The sequence below is a fragment of the Mastomys coucha genome, unplaced genomic scaffold, assembly GCF_008632895.1.
Source record: "Mastomys coucha isolate ucsf_1 unplaced genomic scaffold, UCSF_Mcou_1 pScaffold22, whole genome shotgun sequence".
Taxonomy (NCBI): Eukaryota; Metazoa; Chordata; class Mammalia; order Rodentia; family Muridae; genus Mastomys; species Mastomys coucha.
The window spans coordinates 115770999-115780747 of NW_022196905.1; the positions used below are offsets into that span (position 1 = coordinate 115770999).

The 9749-nt window shown below is 46.4% G+C and overlaps 1 protein-coding gene across 1 annotated transcript in view; it reads left to right on the forward strand.

The window, feature by feature from the left end:
- The window catches only part of Hvcn1 (hydrogen voltage gated channel 1), a 28528-nt gene that overhangs the window by 10616 nt on the left and 8163 nt on the right, over nt 1–9749 (forward strand). The window lies entirely within an intron of this gene.

The following is a 9749-nucleotide window of genomic DNA, read 5'->3' on the forward strand; positions in this document are numbered from 1 at the left end:
GGCTGGGCCTGGGGCTGGGCCTGGGGCTGGGCCTGGGGCAGAGAAGATGGCTTAGCAGTGAAGCACCTGCTGTGTAAGTGAGAAGACCTGAAATTTGAATCCCCAGAAAGCAATACAAATGCTGGGTGGGTGTGCTGGGTAGAATCCCAGTCTCAGAAGGCAGAGACAGGGATTCCCCAGAGCAAGCTGGCTCTTGAGTGGGACTAGTCAGTTAGGAGGTCTGGGATCGATTGAGAGAGCCTGCCTCAGTGAATAAGGTAGAAAAGCTTTCAAGGATGAATCCTGATATCATAAGAACCTCCATATCCTATGACGTCATAGTTAGGCCTTCACATACATATGCACAAGTGAATGTACACTTACACGCGTGCAAGAATGAATGCATAAGTATGGGGCTGGGAGATGGCTCTGTTGGTAAACTGCATGCTAAGCATGCATGAGGACCTGAGGTCCATCTCAGAACCCTCCCCGAAAGCTGGGCATGTTCCCGAATGCTGTAATCTCGGGGCTCAGAGGAGGCAGGAGGCAGCAGATCACTGGGATTCATATCCAGGCAGCCTAGCCTGTGCACTCCCAAGTCCAGTGAGAAAGCCCATTGAGGGAGGGGGTGGACAGTACCTGAGGAATAACACTTTGGCCTTCACATGAACACGTGTGCGCACACACACATACACAAAGATGCAGAATGGCAGCAGGGAGCTGTGAGCAGGGTCACCCTCCAAGTGAGAGGTCATATCTGGACCAAGACAGCAGATGTTGGAAGACACAGGTGGCAGGTCAAAGGTCAAGAGTTATTAGTTGCTGAAGTGCATTGGCTCTGGGGCACAGGATTGGGGTAAAAGCCATGCCTGAGGACAGCTTGCCTGCCAGAGTGGGGACTAGGGGACACAAGGCACAGCTGACTCGATGACATGCTTGGGCAGGGCCTCTGTTTCCCTATCTAAAGAGGGAAAACTGTATCTATAAACCTTGATTTTACTCCTTACAATGTCCTCACTCAGGTTAAGTTGAAAAATCAGTTTTCTTAGTTGGATATGGAGGTACACCATTTCAATCACAGCACTTCGGAGGTGGAGGCAGAGGCAGGAGGATTTTGAGTTTGGGGTTATCCTGGGCTACATACCCAAAGGTGGGGGCTTTCCATGAGCCACAGAACAAACTTGGTTGGCTAGAGCTCATGTAGTGAACTCATCACTAATAGCCTTTGTTGTAGCAACTCCACAGAAGCAAATTCTCACCATAAAAAAATTAAAGCAGGGCCCAGAAAGCTGGCTCAGTGGTTAAGAGCACCTGCCGCTCTTGCACAAGACCGGAGTTCTATTCCCAGACCCATGTTGGGCCGCTCATAACCACCTGTAACTGCAGCTCTAAGTGCTTTGACACCTCCTTCTGAACTCTGAAGGCACTGCACACACACACAGACATGCACATATATTTTTGTGTATGGAGGGGAGGGTCAGGACAGAGTTTCAATGTATAGCCCCAGCTGTCCTAGAACTCACTCTGTAGACCAGGCTGGCCTGGATCTCAAAGTTTCACCTGCCTCTGCCTCCCAAGTGCTAGGATTAAAGGTGTGCCACCTCCCACCCTTGGATATATTTTAAAAATAATAAAAACAAATATTTTTAAAAGAAGTTAAAATAAGAGGCATTCATGTACATGTGCATATATACTTTTACACATGTGCATTAGGTTGAGCCATTTTTACTAGCTTTAACCCACATATATTGGCATTTTAAGATGTCTTCGTCTTTCAGGAAGGTCCTTTGAGGTTGAATCTGTTTGCTTTCTTACACGACACCCCCTGTTGTTTGTGTTTGGTTCATCCTTTCCCTGGCACTGGCTCCCAAGTATTTTATTTCCAATGTTTGCCCCAGCTGTCAATTCTTAGGGTTGTGTCTTCGATAGGGTTTCTATTGCTACAATAAAACATGATGACCAAAAAGCCAAGTTGGGGAGGAAAGGGTTTATTTGGCTTACACTTCCCCATTTTAGGTCATCATTGGAGAAAGTCAGGACAGGAATTCAAGCAGGGCTGGAACCTGGAGGCAGGAGCTGATGCAGAGGCCATGGAGGGGTGCTGCTCACTGGCTTGCTCAGCCTGCTTTCTTATAGAGCCCACAAGGGGCTAAGCCCTCCCCCATCAATCACTAATTGAGAAAATGCCTTACAGTTGGATCTCAGGGAGGCATTTCCTCAACAGAGGCTCCTTCTTCTCTGATGACTCTACCTTATGTCAAGTTGAGACACAAAACCAGCCAGGACAGGTTGAATTGAGCAGACCAGATGGACAGTCTCTCCTCATCCTCTCCCTGGCTCTTACACAGGTGTAGGTAGAGGCCAATGGTTAACCTTGGATGTTGTTGCATGCTGTTCCTCAGGAGCCAGCCACCATTTGTTTGTTTGTTTATTTTGTGTGTATGAGTGTCTGGCCTGCATGTATATCTCTGTGCACCACATGCATGCCTGGTGCGTAAGGAAGTGATGAGCCACCATGTGGGTGCTGGGAAATGAACCCAGGTCCTGTGTAAGAAGAGATGCTCTTAACCACTGAGGCAACTTTCCAGCTCCTACTCACTTATTTTTGAAAAAGAACCTCTCACCGGCCCAGAACTTGTCCTTTATGATTATAAACTCATGACACCATGTTCAGCTGTTTTTTTTTAAAGGTTTGTTTATTTATTATATTATATATTATATTTATTATAAAGTACACTATAGCTTTCTTCTGACACACCAGAAGAGGGCGTCAGATCTTATTAATGGTTGTGAGCCACCATATGGTTGCTGGGATTTGAACTCAGGACCTTCAGAAGAGCAGTCAGTGCTCTTAACCTGCTGAGCCCTCAGCTGGTTTTTTTAAAAAATGTTTTTATTTTTACCATTCTGTCTGTGTACATGGGTGTGTGCACATGAGTGCAGGTATTGAAGAAGAGAGTGTTGGATCCCCTGAGGTTAGAGCTCCCAGCAGTTATGAGCTGTCTGGTCTGGGGGTGAGGAATTGAACATGGGTCCTCTGCAAGAAGCAATCCTTGCACTTAACCACTGAGTGGTCTCTCCAGCCACCATGCCCAGCTTTTATGTGGGTGCTGGGTCTCGAACTCATGTCCCTACACTTGTCCAGCAAGCACTTTACCCAGGGTGTCTGTGCCAGTCCCTTCTGAAAAAGTATGCAGGTGACAGTAGCACAGCCCAAGGCCCAAGTGACAGAATCTGCAACTGCAGGTGACCAAGTGGAGGAGGGGGAAAATGACTTTTCACATTGGTGACACAGAGTTGCCACTAAGATCCACAGGAACCTGGCTGGGGCTGGTGCTCAGTAGGTTCCTCTGAACCCATCTTTCTAGGGCAGTGTGAGGCTGGGATGATAGAGCAACTAAGACATGTGGCTTCTTTTCTTTTTTCTTTTTTTTTCTTTTTCTTGTGGTCAACACTTTTCTGGAACTTTCCTGCTTCCGGCATGACAGTCTTGACTTAAAACCAGAATCCTTTTCTGCTCTGCCGGTACCCACAAGTCTTTCCATCCCAGTTACTCAAGTCACTTTCAGAGAAAACTTGCTTCTCCCGCGTTAATATGTGGTTTTGGTAGAGAGCACCCCCAGCCTCGGTGGCTTCTGCCTGCAGGGGTGAGGTGTTTCCTGGGGGAATTCATGGCTGGCCTGGGAGGAGGAGGAGGCCTCAGGGCACACAGCTCCTGTCTTGAGGTAACTTAGGTAACCTAATGAGGGCCTCCCAGGCTTTGAAGAAAGGGGGCCGGCAGGAGAAGTGGTTTGGGTACGAGTAGGGATGGAGTGGGAGGAGTCGCTGGTCTGGTCTCTCGACTGCAAATGCTGGGCCAACAGGATGAATCTAGTTGAAAAGAGGCAACCCATGGTCTTAAGGTGTTTTATTGAAGAAAAGAGAAAGAGAAGAGGGTAGAGAAGTAGAGGCTGGCTGGCCATGGCCAAGTGGAGAGAGGGGGAGTAAAGACAAGAGTAAGAAGTTAAGAGAGAAGAGAGAAAGAGAAGAGAGAGAGGGCGAACATCCCCTTATATGGTGGGCTGGGCTACTTGTCTGTTCTCAGGTAACTGTGGGGCAGGCATACCTGGGTATGGTCACTTAACTGGGGGTGGAGTCTAGCCAGAATACTGGGAGCTTGGGGCATTGTCTTTTTGATAGATTGCACAGGATAATGGAGTTGGAGGACTCATGGTGTCAGGCATCTATGTCTGGGGGCGTGGCCTTTTATTCTGTCCCTTGTAGAATACTCTGTTGGGTCTCTGGAAGCAAGCTTCGCTCAACCTATAACACAGATGCCTTTGACAGTCCCACACTGGAGACTAAAGGAAGGCCTCACACGTGCTGGGCAAGTGCTTCTCTACTGACCTCTGACCTGTAACACTCTGCCTTCTTTTCTTACTTTTTTTTTTTTTTTTTACTTTTTTGAAACAGTGTCTCACAATGTAGCCCAGGCTGGTCTCAAACTTCTCTCTCTCTCTCTCTCTCTCTCTCTCTCTCTCTCTCTCTCTCTCTCTCTTTCTCTTTCCATTCTTTCTTTTTTTTCTTTCTTTTGAGTTGTTTCTGCTACTTTTCAGCTTCTCACTGTAAAAGTATTTTTTATTCACCTGTTATAATTGTTATCTCTGAGGTTCACTGCTTCTGTCTGCTGGCCGGGCCCTAGTCCTGGAAGCCTCTAGCTTCTGTACAATCTTATCTAGGCCTAGAATGTTTTCAGTGTCTGAGACTTGCTGCAGAATAAGCTCAACCTTCCTAGCTCTTTCTGAGCCCCGGCTGGCTGGTTCAACTCAGCTGTTCTGGCTCAAACTTCTCTCCAGCTTGATTGATGCAATCTGGCTTCTCTCAGCTTCTCCTGAATTGATCTGCTTAGTCTCAAACTAACTCTAGCAATCTGTTCTAATCTTCTGGCTCCTTCTCCTTCTCTGGTTCATTCTGCTGTCATCTCTATCTGGCTTGTCTTCTCTGTAACCAGTCTCTGCATGCCTGTCCTGCTAAAACTGTCCCCTCTTCTCTCCCTTCTGTTCACTTCCTGTCAACTGGTTGTTAGCTCCGCCTCTTGGCCTATGGTTGACTCTATTCAATTCTGTTTGCAGAAAGCTCTTGGGCTGAGCCACACCACAACTAGAAACAGTTGTTTTGTTTTTTTGTTTGTTTGTTTGTTTCTTTTCTTTTTTTTTTTTTAGTAAATGACACAATCTCAGGGTTCATTCACAGTGTGATCAAATATGACCCTAACAGGTATTGGTTTTGTTTCCTGAGTTACAGCGTAACATCTGCCCCTGCCTGTGTTATTTAGGGTCCAGTGCAATGCATTCTCTGTGTCTCTGTTCCCTGCCCTGAGCTTCCTGAGGAAAGGAGGGAGCTGCAGACTTCCTGAGCACAGATTTAGAAAGTCCCCACAGGCAGAAAGTCAGGGGGACTCTGGGGTTCATTCCTTTATCAGGAACACAGCATGTGTTTTATTTAGCTTCCTGACCTTGGAGGAGGGAGAGGCAGCCCTAGTTACTGGCTAGGGGTCAGAATCCTGTCCTTCATGAGATATGCTCCTGCCTCTGTGTGTTCCCAACACATTTTCTACAGAAAGTTCCTAAGCACTGTCCCTGTACTTCTACATATTCTTTCACACAGACTTTTTTTTTTTTTTTTTTTTTCCAGACAGGGTTTCTCTGTGTAGCCCTGGCTGTCCTGGAACTCCCTCTGTAGACCAGGCTGGCCTTAAACTTAGAAATCCGCCTGCCTCTGCCTCCCAAGTGCTGGGGTTAAAGGCGTGCACCACCACTGCCCAGCTAAGAATTTATTTTCAATTATATTCATATGCATACATCCATGTGTGGTTTTAATCACATGCATATGTGTAAGTCTGTGTGGGGGTATGTGTTTGTGAGTGCAGGGGCCTGTGGTGGCCAGAAGAGGGTATCAAATCCCCCTGGAGCTGGAGTTACAGATGGTGTGTGTTGTCATGTGGGTGCTGGGAACTGAACTCAAGGCCTCTTGAAGAGCAGCTTGTGCTCCTGACCACAAAGTCACTTCTCTAGCTTCATTTGTTTGGCTTTGAGACAAGGTCTTACTCTATAGCTCTGGCTAGAACTCACAGAGATCCACCTGCCTCTGCCTTGAGTACTGGGAAGGTGTGCATCACAGTACCTGGCCACTTCTTCTGCTTTCATTTCCCCTTGCATGCTGGGCATCAAATCCACAGCCTTAGGTTTACTGGGTAAACACTGTCCCAGCAAGTCACACTAAACAGGTATCTAAAGATCTGATTGCAGACTGGGAGATGGCTTAGTGAGACAAGCATGAGAACTAGACTTTGAATTCCCAGCATCCATGCAGAAATAGAGTGTGGTTGTTTACACCTGTGATGCCAGTGCTGTTGGAGGCAGAGACAGGAGGATAACAGGGTTGCTGTGTGCCAGCCTAACTCTAGCTTGTGAGAGGGACTGCCTCCAGGGAATAAACTGGAGACTGAGAGCGGACAGTTAATGTCACTCTGGCCTGTACACGCTCCGTGTGTATGTGTGTGTGTGTGTGTGTGTGTGTGTGTGCACACATGTGCATGTGTGTGAGTGTATGTGTATGCATGTGAATTTACCAGGAGAGGCCAGAAGAAGCCTCAGATCTGCCAGGAGCTGGAGTTACAGACAGTTATAAGAGGAAGCCTCAGATCCGCCAGGAGCTGGAGTTATAGGCAGTTATAAGAAAGCCTCCTGATGTCTGTGCTGAGAACTAAGCTCAGGGCCTCTGGAAAACCAGGAAGTGTTCTTACTGACCGAGCTTTCTCTCTGGCCCCCTGGCCACATTTCTTTGTTCACTTAGTCAGTCACTTAACAAATGTATGAGAGTGTTGCAGAGTGTCCCCTGTGCAGGGCACTGTTCAATGTCCTGAACTTGCAGCTGCACAGGATAGCGAAAGTCTTACTTCTCACAGGCCTGAGAGCCCATGGGATAGGCAGCCAGCCAGCCAGCAGGCAAGTAAAAGCCATGCCTTCCCCATGTCCTCAGGCGCAGGAAGACACAACCTGGCACTGTACCCAGCACTCCCCCTCAGGTGGTGCCAGGGAGGATGTGGTAGGAGACTTTCCAGAATGAGCCAGAGCAAAGTAAAGAGTGAATTTATTAAGTATTCAGACAGACAGACAGGAGAAAGAAATGAATACTGGCTTCTCAAGGGAATAAGTCACCCACAGGTGTCTATAATAGCTATCTGTAAGATTCTTCAGCTTTCTTTTTTGTTTTTGGTTTTTTTGTTTGTTTGTTTTTTTGTTTTTTCAAGACAGGGTTTCTCTGTGTAGCCCTGGCTGTCCTGGAACTCGCTCTGTAGACCAGGCTGGCCTCGAACTCAGAAATCCGACTGCCTCTGCCTCCTAAATGCTGGGATTAAAGGCATGCGCTACCATCGCCTAGCGGTGATTCTTTAGCTTTCTAAGTGACGGTCCTAAAAGGATGTAATTTATAAGGTTTTTGGTTGGTTGGTTGGTTGGTTTTTGAGACAGGGTCTATCTTGGCTGTTGTGGAACTCATAATACAGGCCAGACTGGTCTTGATCTGCCTACCTCCAGCTCCAGAATGTTGGAGTTAAAGGCATGGACCATCATGGCCTATGCTAATTTGTAAGTTTAAAAGTTAAGGGGCTGGTAAGATGGCTCAGCAGGTAAGAGCACTGACTGCTTGTCTGAAGGTCCTGAGTTCAAATCCCAGCAATCACATGGTGGCTTACAACCACCTGTAATGAGATCTGATACCTTCTTCTGGTGTATCTGAAGACAGCTACAGCATACTTATTTATAATAATAAATACATCTTTGGGCCTGAGCAAGCAGGGTCTACTGGAATGAGCAGAGGTCCTAAAAGTCAAGTCTCAACAACCAGATTAAGGCTCACAACTATCTATACAGCTACAGTGTATACTCATATGCATAAAATAAATAAATCTTTAAAAATAAACATTTAAAGCTGGGTGGTGGTGGCACATGCCTTTAATCCCAGCACTTGGGAGGCAGAGGCAGGTGGATTTCTGAGTTCGAGGCTAGCCTGGTCTACAGAGTGAGTTCCAGGACAGCCAGGGCTACACAGAGAAACCCTGTCTCGAAAAACCAAAAAAAAAAAAAAAAAAAAAAAAAAAAAAAAAAAAAAAAAAAAAAAAAAAATTAAAAAAAAAGGAAAGAAATCACAAGGTGATTTTGAGGTTCAGTACAGATTTGGGGGTGAGCAAGTAGTATTAATATGCTGAAACTCAAAGTGAACACAGTTTTCTATATTTAGACATCGTTAGAGTGTCTTCAGGAAAGCATTTATGCAGGTGATTTCTTTGTTGGTTGCATTGAGATTTCTCAAGGTTCTGTCAGTGGGAGTGGCATCCTGGATCCCAGGGGAAGGGCTTCTCCTCCTTTTTCTCAGGCGAGTAACAGAAAGCGCCTCAACAGGAGGGACCAAGTGTGGTGGGGAGCTTCAGTGAGTTAGGATGGTCTTTATGGTTCCCTGTGGAAGGGGGCGGAGGCAGAAGGCTGCTGCAGTGCTGCAGATGGAGATGTGGGAGCCGGTCCTGATAGGAACAGGGTTTAAAGGCATGGATGGTGGATTATACACGTTAGTGATTAACTTTGAGTCACCAGTTAAACATCTGTGTCACATTAAGGAAAGGAATAAAAGCACCTGGGGGAAGAAATAATAAAAGTCCAGATTTGAATTTTCCACTACATGCTTCCTGCTTCTTCTACTCTGTGGGAACCCGTGTCTGTCTGAAGGAGGCTGTCTTGTGAATTTGTCTGTCCCTGAGTGTGACTGTGTATAACTTTTGTGTATTCTGTCTGTTGTGTGACCACATATGTGTACTGGGTGACTGTGTCTGTCCCCCACAAAGGATTTCTGTCTTCAATTGAACAGGAACACAAGCATCATATATGGGGAATGGATGAGACACTTTACATCTTATCTAGAATTTTATAAGGATTAAGTTACTGGCTCCAACTGACCCTTAGCTGACCCAGACAACAGCAGAAATACAAACGTCACTGTTTATAACCAGTATCCATGAATGGGTATTCATTTAAGATGGTTGCTTTCAGCAAAGGACACACACGCATTGTTGTGGGTCAGGGGCATGGAAGAGTTCTTAAGATTAAGCTATGTGTTGGCTTAGATTATAAAAGCTGATTACATGAGACATCCAAAGCCAGTAAGATTAGTTACTCCATTGTTGTTCTTTTTTTTTTTTCCTGAGACAGTTTAGCCCTGGCTGTCCTGGAACTCACTCTGTAGACCAGGCTGGCCTCTAACTCAGAAATCTGCTTGCCTCTGCCTCCCAAGTGCTGGGATTAAAGGTGTGTGCCACCACTGCCTGGCTACATTGTTCTTTTTAAGGCAGATTAAATATGCAGGCCGAGTACACAGTGGGATATAGCCCTTATTCTTGTTTTTTGAGATCCGGTTTTACTGTGTAGCCCAGGCTGGCCTTGAACTCTTCACCCCCTTATTGCTGGTTGCTGGGATGACAGTCAGTGTGTGGCACCTCGCTGAGTATGCTTGGGAAGAACTCCTTTTTCTGCCTGTGCGTCCAGGAACAGTCTGTGGAGAGCAGGTCAGCTTCTCTGAACTCTCTTGAAACTGTACTTACTTTTACTTTTGGACACTTCCTCCTCCGCTCTCACTAGCTCTTTATTTCTCTGAGGGTGCACAGCTCTTCTAGTATTTACACGTGGGCCTTATCCTGAGACTGGGCTGTAGTACCGTTGGTGATCTGGTATTTACACGTG